This window comes from Tauraco erythrolophus, chromosome 2 (assembly GCF_009769465.1).
Source record: "Tauraco erythrolophus isolate bTauEry1 chromosome 2, bTauEry1.pri, whole genome shotgun sequence".
Lineage (NCBI taxonomy): Eukaryota > Metazoa > Chordata > Aves > Musophagiformes > Musophagidae > Tauraco > Tauraco erythrolophus.
In genome coordinates, this window is record NC_141466.1 from 114,514,586 (window position 1) to 114,528,736 (window position 14,151).

Below are 14,151 nucleotides of genomic sequence, written 5' to 3' on the forward strand. Positions count from 1 at the left end.
GACTAGAGCTTTAAAGCCTTTCCAGGGATGTTAGCTTCTCAGCTGGTCCAAAGCAATCCCTTTTCCAGAGCTGCTATGTTTTCTGACGCACACAGATCAATGTCATGTCACAAAGAGGCCGGGTGCCTTCTGCACAGGCAAGGAGAGGAGCCTCCTGCACAGGGAGGACATGCCACAGGGCCCCAGGGCACTCCAGGAGGGCACAGAGGACCCCTTCTGCTCACCCTACCCAGGTCACATACATTGACAAGGACACAGAGCAAAGCAGAGGCCAGGGGAGAGGAGAAAACAAGAGCCTCACAGAGGGAATTTGTGGAGGAGAAGGGAATACAGGACGGGAGGGTAAAGAACATGTGGTAAAGAGAAGCCAAGAGCAACTCCTGCGTGCACAGGAGCCCTCAGCAAGAAGCAGCACAGCACAAATAAAAACTATTTTGGGGGTTACCTCATGATGTTGCTCCTCAGCATTGCACAGCATCCCTAACTAAATACAGAGGAAGTCTTTTTGTGCTTGATGAGAAGACAGGGCAGAGACAGAAGAGAGATGCACCACAAAAAGCTCTTACATCAGTACTAAGCCACAGCTGAAGACAATGGCCTTTTATAAGGAAGACCAGCCAGGTTAAGAGATGCCAGAAAATCTCTCTGATTATATTCTTCACCTGTCCAGGAGAGACCTGCGTCTCCTAGGGCTGCACAAGAACTAACACAATAAAGATGATGAAGCACCAAGATGATAAAGTAATGGGGGTTGTGCAAGTTCCCACATAAGTAAAACTCTCTGTTTCAATTCAATCAGTAGTGGAAACTGTCCTGGTGATGACTTTTTCCTAGATTTTGAAGTCTCTCTGTATTTGTACTTGTGGGACCGCCTTGACTTAGTGCTGGTTGTATCTTGGGCATAGTTTTCCCATGGATCAGGACTCAGTATCTCCCATGAACAGCATGAAAGCAAATTAAGCATTTTAGGCAAAATGAGCTATGCATGCACAACTTGCTCTGTGAGAAAGATCCAGCCTCCAGATTTTGACAAATAACTTCAGAGGACCCAGAATTTCACCTGCTGGATTTGCTGACCTATCAAGTGATCATGTAATGTTCCTTTGAATGAGAACTTCCGCTTCTCTATGCCTTTGGCACGGTTTTATACATGATGTTTTAATGGGTTTTTTTGTTTCTTTTCCCCATTTTGTTTCCTCTTTAAATTCCAAGACAACTGCCTGCGTACAAGGATAGCAGCTGGTTTATTCCTGGAATTAACATTCAGTTACCAGAAAACCACTGGGCTTTCTGCAGGGAACTCTGCTTTCCTTCTTTCCCTCTTTGTTGCTGTTTTCCTTAGGCTGAAGTTAATATCTACTTGGAGCCAGAACAGACATTCAGGGTTTTGTCTATGGAAAGAAAGAGTTTGCTCCTTGTCAGCAGCAATGTGCGTCCTTTCAGAAACAGAAATATTTTCACTCTTCGATTTCAGCAAGGCATTTTTGGCAGCGTTTATGAATCCAAACCTTTGGCAAAGTTGTGCAGGCAGTGGGACAGAGGGAGGCTTCACTGAAACATGGAGGAGTAAAGGAGAATCACAGCTTGGTGCTGTGCGAAGGGCGCAGGAGTCCTTCCCACACAGCGCCTGGTGTCTGCAGAGCCGCTGGCACAAAGGTAGTGCAGAAGAAGGCTTGGACTGTGTTCACATTGAGCAGTTCCTCACATCCCAAGTGCCACAGCTCCCTAAGCTGGCCTGCAGAACCATAGCGCTTCATACTTTCGCATGCAGAAAGAGCAAAATCCATTTTTGAAGTTTGGGATTTGTATTTTGGACCAACAGTAAAGCTACGGAGAGAGCACTGTGCGTGTGCCTCCTCTGTGACAACCAGCAGCTCGTTGGGAAAAGATTAAAGTCACCAGCCTCCACGCGTAGGGAAGCTTCTTGGTGAGCCAAAGGGCTGCCTCTGATGGCTGGACGAAAGCAGCATTGTGCTTGCATTGCCACAAGCCTGTTAGAAGCAGGATAAATATTGTGACAAAGCTTATTTTTTCCCTCCAGGAGGCTCAGTTAAGTCTAAACATGCCCAAAATAAGCACTGAATCCTATGGGTGCCAATCCAGTACTTCTAAAAACATGAAGTTCTCCCATCCATGGAAATATTTATCTTCAGCCTTTCTCTGGTGACCACTCTAAGAAATGAAGGAACAGACACATGCTGCTACTGAAAGGTGCCCTAAAGACTCACAGCCCCTATACAAAAAAGCCCAGTGCCATTTTCTGAATGGAAAGGTGCATTGCTTAAAAAGAAGAAAGTATCTTCACTTTCCTTTTGGTCATCCCACCTCAGGTCTTTACAACTACCCCACTAGGAAAGGCAGGTAATGGCCTCTGATCAAGTCAACTTCCTCTCTCCCCTCGCCCTGCTGCTCACCTGCCTTTCTCCTTCCCTTGCCTCTCCTCCACGTCCACGTGCAGACTTTGGCTGGCCCTCGAGCCTACGCTGCTCTTGCAAATGTGACTCTGCAGCACTCACTCATCACTGGTATCTGCACAAGCCCTCTCAGGAAGGTTAATCACATAATTAAGGGCCCAGCTACCCTGCAAGTGTAACCATGCCTTTGCAGCTGGTTTTCAATCCCCCCACCTGACCTTGTTACCACCACACCGGGGAGATACAACCCCTCCACCTTGGCACATGCTTAGTGTGTTTTTAACTTTTCAGCCGTGACAGAGGGCAAAGCACAGTCAACTTTCCACACCACTACTTTAGCTCTCAAAAAACTGTCCATGACAGCCTTAGCAGCCTGCTCTTCCCTTACTAAAGCACCTTCAAGCCTCTCCATGATGGTTAACTGTCCTTAGGTCTCACCAAATTCTCACCAGCTCTGGTGAAGGTAATGTCCTCCTTCAGCCATCTCACACACCCTCACCCCAGGTGCTGGACACCCAGGGAGGCAGATCCTGTTCCTCCACGGGTCCTGGGGCTGGAACCATGTTCATGGTGGGTAAAGATGGGTGGGCAAAGCTGGGTGGGCAGTTAGGTGGGCAGCTGAGGCAGGGGGACACATACAGCACGTGTGCCGAGACATCCCAATGGACGTGAGCTTTGATGGAAACATGGAGGAGAGCAGAGCCTTCAGGGAGCAGAGCAATGCCGGCTGGGCTAAGCCACCACACGGAGAGGTGGAAGGTATGAAGGGCAGCGAGGCAGGCTGGATGCCACCATCATCTACACTGTAAGGGCCTGTTGTGCTGGACAGTGAGGAATACCTAAGCGGGTATTGCCCAAAGACAATATACAAGTAGTTGACACGGCCAGTAGCAAAGCAACAAGCAATTGTTGTCAGGTCACACAGCTTTTAGGGCTGACCATGCCTTGGAGAGCTGGAGAACTACAAGTCACAGGTGAAAATGGGTAGAAGAGAAAGAAAAAGAGCAAGAGTGGAGCCTCAGTAACTCCTCCTGCTTCATTCTGAAGCCGCCGAAGGCTCCTTTGCGAGGCAGAGGCACAAGGCCAGACCTGTCGAGCATGAGCGTCTGCAAATTGGGTGTCCAGATAAAAATGGCAATAGGTTTGTCTTTCACATTGAGTTTTTAAAAAAAAAACACTGAATGAGCATGGTTTTGATCATTCATTTTCATGTTGGTTTTCTGCTTGTTTTTCATATGACCTGGGTTCTCTTTTCTTTCAATTTCTGAACCTTCAGTATAGTTTCTTTACTTTCTTTAGATTTTCTCTGGAAAAGAAAAAAAAAACAAGGACTGGAAACGTTCCTTTTCACTTAAAAGGAAGCTGAAACTCCTTGACAATGGGATGACTCCAGCAGCTGGGCTTTTAAGGACACTCTGGAAATTACGGAGACTCCTGATAAAATCATAGGAGGAGTTGTCAAGGCCGTATTTCCCCCGAACAATTATGATTTCTTTGCCTGTGGGTATCGCTGTGTTGAAACACCTCTAAAGTTCCTGCTATGTCATTGAATTTGCATGCATTTCTTTTCGATTCCTTCCTTCTCCAGCCCCTGCCAGAGAGGAGACATTCCTGAAAATCAACTAACCGCACTCCCATAACTTTACAGCCTGAAGACCTTGGAGCAAATGAGCCTTGAAGAGTAATTGTAGCATTACGGGCACCAAATGATGCTGAATTATGCAGCGCTTAGCGGACGCTGCTCAGTGGCTCCCTTTGGGGAAAAATGTTGGATAATGTGAGAAAAAGTCACTTTCTCCAAATGATACAGCAATGCTAGCTAAAACTCTCACTGTTTTCAACTCAGTTAGTGAAAAAATGGGACCCCCACCAAAGGCTGCGTGGCGGGGCTGAACCGGAGGAGTCTCATTTTAAAGAGTTAAACCTGCGCTGGGAAAGGACCTCTGCTTTTAAAGAACATTTCAACCCACCAAATTTATACTACATTGCTGTAAGAGGTGCTGAGAGCGACTACACACCGAATGCAAGCACTTCAGGTAACAAGTGTCAGCCAGGATGAACCAGGTCTTGGAGGCAGGTGTGAGCTAACGTTTCCATTCTGGAGTCTCAGATGCTGTGGGATGCATTGACTTTAACCAAGATGCATCTTCCTAGCATGATAAATTAACTCTTATAGACTGCAAGAGATATTTTTTTTGTTAAACTAGTTAGAATACATCTCAGTAGCACTAGCGATAACCAAGCCAAAGGAAAAGCAGCAGCAATAGAAATAATGAAGTAAACACGGTGGATGCATGTTCAGTGATGTCTGGTGATGTACGTTCAGCAATCATTGACCAACAAGGCCAAGTGCAAGGTCCTGCACATGGGTTGGGGCAATCCCAAGCACAAATACAGGCTGGATGAAGAATGAATTGAGACCAGCCCTGAGGAGAACGAGTGCTGATTTATGAGAAGCTCAACATGAGCCGGCAATGTGCGCTGGCAGCCCAGAAAGCCAACCGTATCCTGGGCTGCATCAAAAGAAGCGTGGCCAGCAGGTCAGAGAGAGGATTCTGCCCCTTACTCTGTTCTCATGAGATCCCACCTGCAGTACTGCGTTCAGCTCTGGGATCCCCAACATAAGAAGGACATGGAACTGTTGGAGCAGGTCCAGAGGTGGGCCAAGAAGATGATCCGAGGGCTGGAGCACCTCTCCTATGAAGACAGGCTGAGAGCATTGGGGTTGTTCAGCCTGGAGAAGAGAAGGCTCTGGGGAGATCTTCTAGCAACCTTCCTCTACCTAAAGGGAGCCTACAAGAAAGCTGTAGAGGGACTTTTTACCATGGCATGTAGTGATAGGACAAGGGGCAATGGCTTTAAACTGAAAGAGGGCAGATTTAGATTAGATAAAAGGAAGAAATTCTTCACTCTGAGGCACTGGAACAGGTTTCCCAGAGAAGTTGTCGCTGCCCCATCCCTGGAAATGTTCAAGACCAGATTGGACAAGACTTTGAGCAACCTGATCGAGAGGAAGGTGTCCCTGCCCATGTCAGGGGGGTTGAAACTAGATGATCTTTAAGGTCCCTTCCAACTCAAACCATTCTATGATTCTATGATGTTTGCGTGTTCACGTGCAGGGTATTTCTGTACACCCTACGAATGGCCTTCAGTATTATTATTTCCATTCTTCACATGTAGGAATCAAGCTGAAATTAATGAAGAAGATAAGCAGCTTGCTCAACATCACACAGGAAAATGGTGAGTTCTGAGAGATGGGATGTAGATGTTCCCCTGACCAGACTGTCACGTGGTAGTGGCTTCCTACCAACACCTTAACATGGCATAAGACCTAGAAAACACATGGCTGCTGTAATGTTTGGAGGCCCTCTTCACCAAAACTTTGGTATTTTTCATGAACAAGAACTTGAGAAAAGGTGGGAAGGAAATGGAGGAAAGTCTATTTAGGCCCTCAACTCTGTTTCATGGGTACTGGTTAGCAGTGAGAGTGATGGACAGGGCAGTGGGAAGAGCAGGACCTTTGGTGAGTTGGACCTTTGATGAGTTGACCAAGAAATCCCCATGTAGCAAGCATGCGAAGTGCCTGGCATTCCTGGCAGATGAAGATGGGCAGCACGTCGCTCAGGGGTGCCAGCATGAGGGGTCATCCTGTAGCACCATGAGAGCAAATGACCCGGCCACTCACAGAGCATCACTTCACCCCAGAGCAGAGACTCCAGGCAGCCCCAAACTGGGAGAAACGCATGCTAAATTTCCCAGCACTTACCCACCACATCATGCCACATCCTTCATCCTCCTTCCCACGCAGGCAGGCTGGCTGGCCAGGAAAACAGCAAGTGCCATGGCTTACCTCTGCGCACGATGAAGCAAGAGTTTGAGGGAGGACAGAGAGGAGGGAGGGATAAGTCGGTGACAGTCTAATTAAGGAACACACGATAACGCCTTGCGCCACCAGCCAGGCAGCAGGAATTTCCTGACGGCCAGACGCTGCCAGCTTTGCCACCTCTGAGTTCGCCACCACACGGCTTTTAGACACTGGCCACAGCCCCACCAGCCTGACGGAGAGGTGCCCAAGTCCATGGTCCTGCTTGCGTGCATGCATGCAGGGAGGTGGAAGCAGAGGCTTTAGGTTACCTTTTGGCTTGCCACTCGTCGTCGGGTGTTTAAACACAGGTGTCTGCCGCTGTTGACACTGAGTGATAAGTGGAGACATTTTTTCCATCGGAAAGAATCTCAAGAATTTCCTCGTTCTCTTTTTATTCTTTTTTTCTTTCCTTCTGCATCCTGGTAAGGAGGGGGGGTGCGGGGCGGCTGGCACGAGGCAGAGACAGGACGGCACTTATTTAAAAGTGAGACTCCCTCTCCATTCCCGTCTCACAAGCACAGCTGCTCCAGCACCAAGCTTCAAACACTCGTTCAAATTGGAGTCTTCCTCCCTTTCTGCACCCTCAGCCACCTCTAATAGCCAGTCCTTAATGCTCTAGTCCCTGACTTGTAAACCGGTTCCCCAAAACAGCAGCCAGCAGCCACCTCCAGGGTTTAATTATCCCTCCAGAAGCAGGAGGAGCTGCAGCTCCTTCCGTGTCATCTGCATTGCTGAGACTGAATTTTCACCTTTGTAACCAGGCTCACAGTTCAACCCCCTCCTTGACTCCTTCAAGGAGAAGTGTAAAACTCTCAGAGCTTGGGGTGGCAGCAGGGAGAAAAGTGTTCGGATGTAAAATACAAAAGCAAAGCTTTCCCAAAAGGGAAAAAGTAGGCACGAGCTGGGAGAGGGGCTCCCTTCCCTCCCTCCTTGCTCATTCCGTGGCACTGACTTTCCACCATCAAACAACCCAGGCCCCAGGATGCCATCACCAGAAAGTTCCTATTTTCTTTTTTTTTTATGCTTAACTGTGTCTCGGCTCTATGTTTCAGGTCACGTCTTATGTCATTCTAGCTGGTTAGACTTTTTCCCCCCAGAGAAACCAGGACTGCCTTGCTCTGGTACACCTTGAGGAGCAGGAGGAAGACCCAGTGACCCCACACACACATGCTCACGCACCCTCCCAGCACCATGTACCACGGGAGAAACCTCTTCTCAGAACGAGCCAGCTGAACATCCGCACCTACACGTGCGCGGACGCACGTGTGTGCGAACACAAGAGGCTGAGACGCTCCTACAAGCACAGACACGTCGCTGCACGTGCAATCGCTGACAGACAATGCTGCCCTCCCCCTGCCCCTTCCTCTCCTAGGATCTTGTTGGAAAGCACGAGCGCAGCCAAGGCACCTCCAGCCCTCCTGCTGGTACCTGTGCCTGGGCACATCTCTCCCTCTCGGGGTGACGGTGGCACTAACAAGCAGGCACCATCCCCGCTGTAGGATGAAAAATACAAATGCTCTAAAAAAAAACAAGCCAGGGCCAGGGGGACTGAACCAAGCACTGTGGGATACTAGCTTACCTAACACATTCAACGGGGCTTGGCCACTGCACAAGTTACTAATTGCCTGTCTCTTCAGCTCCTTGCAGCAAATAGTGGCTCTGGTCATCCTGGCCACCCTCTGCCCTGGGAGCTGGGGAGGCACAGGGTCCCTGCTGCTGTGTTCCCTGGGCCAGCAGAAAGCCAGCTTATCCAACAGGCATTATTTTTATGGGAGGTTACATTATAAAATACCCAAACCCTCGCTGCAACGCAACGTTGTCCTCTCTTGACGTGTCAGCTTGTGGGCTGGGGAAATTTTGGTGGTGGTGGAGCAGGAGGGGTTGAGGTCCTTGCTGTGGGCGTTTCCAGCTCTGCTGGAGTGGATACAAACCTGGGGTCCGAAATTCATAAACTGCCCTTTTTCCTCCCAGATGGATAACCCCCCATCGCCCCCAGCTCACCGTCTTGGGCTGTGCATCCTCGCCCACGGGGAGCCCAGGAGCTGCCCCATCCATCCCTCCCATCTCCAGGGAGGGGGGTGGTGCAGGGCGTGAAGGAGAAGGTGAACAGGCACGTCTTGAACAAAGGATAAAGAGGCCAAACCATAGATGAAACATTACCACTTCAAGGGGGGAAAAAATAGATAACGACATTAGTCACCACCCAGAGAACAAACTACAGCCTCCTCAGCTTGCAGAGGCTATGAGAAGCCTTCCATCCTCCTCCTCCTCCTTCCTGTCCTCCTGCCCCTGCTCCTGCCTGTTTATGATATGGTTTATGACAAAACCACTTATTAAAGGAATTACGCAACTGAGCTCCTAACCCTTTCCAGGCTGGATTTTTCCAAAGCCTTACACTTATCGGGTAATTGTGCTGGAGACACCAGCTACCTGTCACAAGCCCTGTTGCGTGGTGGTTTTTCTTAATGAGGCCTCAGCTCCTTAATTGCTCACATGCTTTGTTGGGAAAGCTCAGTCACATGGGTACAAAGGTAATCCAGGAAAAGTACTATCAGAGCACCCAATTACGGGGGCTAGCACTGCCTTTGGTATTGAACTCTGCCCATAGCCTCGGGACCAGCATCCCAGCAGGTCACTCAGCGAAAGGGCATCTTTACACCTCTCAGTGAAGACTGCTGCTGGCTCTCCAGCTCCTGGTCCACGTGCCCCATGGGAAACTTGGCTCATAGCAGACCCCATGTGCTTGTTGCCCTGGGATTGCCCAGGAAGACCATGTGATGGCCAAGGAGGTATGTGGGAGCCTCTGTGTAGGTACCTACTGCCTTCTGAGATGCCTTTGGTCACCTGAGGCACCTGCCCAGGGCTGGTAGATATGGTCCGGGATCTACCAGAGCAGCATCTTCTTGCATAGGTGGCCGTATCTCTCGCTTGCACCTCCCAGATGCACTGGGACATGGGACAGATGTCCCCGGGTCCACCACCCCCTCGCTGAGGCAGAAGGATGGGATCGCTGTCAGTGGGGACCAGCCATGCCCTCACTTGCACAATCACCTCAGTTCGGTCTTGAAAGTATGGATGCTGATGCTCCAGCTCAGCCTGGACCAGTGGTCAGTTTCCATGTGCCAGTTCCACTGCCAGCAAGGGACTGGCACACACACATGCAGCACAACTGTTACCTGTATTAGAGTAACTCCCAAGGGACCAAGCACTGTGGCAGGTTTGGAGCCAGGGACTGTACAGACACAGGGTAGAAGGCACGTCGCATGTGAGTGTGTGCTTTCATGAAGCACGCATGTGTGAAGCAGCTGGGTGGGTGAGCCATGCTCCTGCCCATGCTGCGCACCAGGGCTGGAAGATAATCATTACCTATCATTTCAGTTTGCTCATTCCAGACTCTTCTCCAATTTCTATGAAACAAATAAAATCACCTACCAAAACAACCTCAATAAAACCAAAACATACCAAAACAAAAACCAACCAAAAAAAATCCCAACTTTCAAACACAGCCCACTGGGTCATGTCACCCAGCTTCACATCTTCTGGTAAACAACATGAGCAATGACAGCTGCCAGGCTTCTCCAAGCATTTCCGCACATTTGTCATACGTAACGCAGCGTACAAAATCTATATCTCCGTATAATTAAGAGTGCTCAGAGCGGTGACTCAGACATTCCAGTGCGCTTTCTTCTTGTCGTTTGTGTGTGAAACGCAGCTTTACTCATTTTTTCCAATGACTTTGGACTTTAAAAACAGTAATTAGCAAAGTCAGCTTGTTATCAGCTCGTGTCAGTAACCCGTCCTCATGCCAGTCCTCCACTGCGTTTTGGTCATGGGCAAAGCTTCGGCAGTCATTTCCCAAGGTTTGCTCCAGAGGATGGAGGCAGCCAAACAAGGATCCAAGAGGTCCTAAACCTGCAAGCCCTTCTACACATCTTCGTTTTTAAGCACCTGAATATCAAAGTATCTCCAGACTGGCTATTTATCTAGTGTGGTGAACAGTAGGAAAGATGTGAAATAGAACTTCAGAGGCATTATTTTCTCACTTCTCTTTCTAGTTACAGCCAGGCAGGCATCGACAGGCGCAAAGTGAAAACACCGTCCTCGCTAACGATGCTTCTCCTGCCGTGCTTCTACGGTGGCTTTCATCTGCTGAGCTCACAAAGCGTTTTACGACCTGTACATTGCCACATGCCACTGCATCTGCAGTCGGATGAAGGGCGAATGGCGATTTGTTACTTACCACCGCTCATGGGCGTTCAGCCTACAAAACGTCTCAAAGGGTGTTACGGAGCCTGCGTTTCGTGAGAGGACAGAGGAAGCTGCTGTTTCCTCCAGCACGCTAGTGGTCCCTGTATTTTCTTCCCTGGTGGGACAGACCGGTTGTAAGACCCCAGCAAAGGAGGTTGAAAACTCAGCATCCTCTTGAAATCCGTGGGAAGACCCTAGTCCAGCCAATCTGCATGGGTGGGCTACTGCTGACAGTACTGGGACTGGTGTGCGTGGGAGCAGAAAAATATTTAAGTACAGACAGAGAAATATTTAAGTCCACAACATTTTAATATGAAAAATCAGAGTGGAAAGAACAACTTTTCCTGAATAATTCAGGAGATTCCTGGTATGTAGATTGTGCTCCTCTACCGTTTGTTATGGTGAAGCTCCAATGCATGCAGAAAGATAACGGCACTGTCCAAGACTCATCTACAGCCAGAGGTTTCTCTGGGATGGAAACCGCACACGTGGGATGGAGGGAGCAAACAGGATCAGGCCCTTCAGCTGGGCTGAAGCCGAAGGATGGGAGTGTATTTAATCGTCGTCTAATTGCTCTCCTCAGCACAGGCAGGATAAGCCTCAAGAAGTTTAAGGGTTTATGAACCTCTCTAGCTAATTTTGGGTTTGGACGCTTCAGAAAAATGAGTTCACAAACCCTTTTTTGTTACAATTTAAATTACTTTCCCCCCACGAGAGACTGCTGCTATTTAAACCACATTGCCCAGGCTAAAGGGAGCCCCATGCTATGTGACCACACTTTGGGCAAGCTTGCCTACATCAGGTAGCATCTCCGGGGCATGCCTGACTTTCAGCATGATCGAAGTCAATGGGATGTCTGTGGGCACCAGTGGTTACAAGCGGGAGTGGACATGCCCCTGAACTGGACGTGGCAGGGAGGCAGAGGCTGGTTCTGCCTTTCTCTCCTCCCTCCACCCTCAAGGTAAGCCAGCACAAAAGTCATGCAGGTGGCACAAGCTGCACGTGCTTTGCCCCTGAAACCTCTCCTTTCACCTCCACGGTCTTCATTGCACACTCTTGCTGTGTTTTCCTCGCTCTTCTCATTCCCTTTTAGTTGTTTTTTTTTACCCTATTGTGCCACTTTATGTCACCGACGCCTTGCTGGTTCAGGGTTTTTTGGTGGCGATCGAGGAATGTGAATTCTACAGGGCTTGGTCCAACTCAGTCCACTGTATGTGTGCACGCAGAATGGCTGGCCATGGATGCATAGACGTTTTCACGGTATAGAAACAGAGGCATTGACACGTGAAGGTGCAAACCCAACAAGGCAACAGCGCAAAAGAAACCAGGGGAGAGTTTCAGCTCATCTAGGTTCAGTTACTTGAGAGCTGGGCATGCAAACTATATGGTTATCTACATCTTCTCAGTAATGACAGCCAGAGGACCTCCAAGAAGTCATTCTTTCCAGATATGCTGGTAAAATGAATCACCTTCTGGAGGTGTTTACCTCCTTCCATGGAGTACAGGAGGAGACTAAACAATTATCTCAGGCTAGACACCCAAGATTTAATTAAGACAGAGGCAGCTCAGCATGATTAGCCCAGAGCCAGGGTGGGAAGTGGCATCACAGGGTCTGCAACGGGGAGCTTTTTGCTGGCTGCCTGGGTGAAACTCAGCCAAATAAACCATCTCTGCTGACAGCAGTGGCTCTGGAGATTTCTTTTGAGCAGGTGTCCTCAAAACTGACTGTTGTTTCATTGCACCAGCAATTTCCCGTGTAGACAAACATCTAAGGCATGTTGGAAGAGGAAGGTATGGAAAGTCACTGATGGCAAGTCCCTATAAAGCACCAAATACTCACTTAAGTTAAATATCATACTTTATGCAAACTGTGGCCAAACATATTTTACAGAGGTCAGTAAGATCAGAGATTTAGCTACTTAGACAAGGCAGAGATAGGAGAAGGCCCTGGAGAAATCTCTTGGGCTGCTATGGGGAAAAAGTAGAAAGGATGCTGCATGGAGCAGAGCTCACAGGCAGGGTGCCACGTGAAACACACTGCAGCAAGCACCTGCTAGGCTGCTCCGAAAGGCCCCAGAATGGGCCAGGACAGCCCAGGCATCCATCTGGGAACACCATCGGGGTGCATGGTGGCATGCAGCATGGCTCTTGTCTGCCCCATATCAATACCTACGGGCTCTCCCCTCTACCACATGCAGGCACCCACAGCAGACCCAGCCAGGCATTGGCATCTGAGTGCTGCAGATTTTGGCAAATCCTATTTCAGCTCAGCTGAGCATCCCATGGATAGATAGGTCATGAGATTGAACACCACAAAGTCCCTTTGTCCTCGGGCGCAGCGGGTAATAACGCTAGCACGGATCAACTGAGCCTGATGGGGACTAACGAGCCCCTGCAAAGCCTTCCCTCAGTTCCATCAGCGGAGGAAGTTTACGCATGAGACCCTGCTCTAAAGCCCCCTCTGCCTCCCTCTCTTGCGAGGGTATCCCAAATCCCATCAGCTGGAGCATGACCAGATTAAACCCACCAACTCAACGTCAGAACGTGCCAATGACTTAAAAAGCTGTGTGGAGGTTAAAACAAGCTGTGGGTGCTGGAGCAGGGGAGGGTGGGGGGCTGAGAGGCAAATTCCTCATGCACACACATGCACAGCCCTCTTGGCACACTGGAAAGTGTTTTTCCACCCAGGGCCATTTGCAAGGGGGTACGGCGAGCAGCTTCAGCTCTGCAGCTTGCCTGACTGCCCGACTTGAGCCAACTCACCTCCACCCCACGGGACGCAGGGGTGTTGTCACCCCGGCCACCGAAGAGGCATTGTTTTAACCGGGTGAAACCCTGCCGTGGCTCTGGTTGAAGCAGGGGTCGCTCCTCACCCCCGCAGGCAGCGTCCAAAGCAGAACAACAGCCACAGCGTTGGCAACAACCGCAGTGGAAAAGAGTTGTCAAACACCGCTCAGGAAGGCTTGCACTTGACAAATATTTGTCAAGCTGATTGTAACCCGCCCGGCTCATGCTCCTGAGTGCAAAGAAGCTGTGGGGAAGAGCTTAAAAACCCCTGTAATACAACCACCACCTTCTCCTCCCCCAGAACAGCTGGAGAAAGTCACCTCCTCACCCCAGCTGAGCTGCTTCCAGCATGGAGCACAGCTGGAGCAGGCTATTACATGGTGGTGACCACTCTGGGATTTCATTTTATTCCCAGGTCTTTTGTATTGATTCCCAGCTTTGCAGGCCAGAGCCAAAGGCATGAGCCGATGCGACCACGGAGGAGCCGGGGAGCTGCCTCGCTGTAGCCAGCCCAGGCACTGGCTGCTGCTCCATCTCCGCAGGTTGCAGCAGAGCTGTAGGCTATGTGCATGGTGGCTCCCAGCAGGTATGGCAGGGCATCCTGCACACCAGCCCGCAGGCACAAAGGTACCTGGGCTGGGGAGGTGGGGGGGATGTTTGGGAGAGAGGTGCTTAGTGGCAGGACTTGCTCTGGGACTGATGGAGCAGGAGATCGCCGGGCTCCCGAGCTGGCTGAGGGCAGAATAAAAGGAAGTATTGAAAATAAAAGCAAAGCTGTTGTGACATTTTCATGCTTGGCTTCTGACATCCTCTCCCTCTCATACACTTGACTTCCTT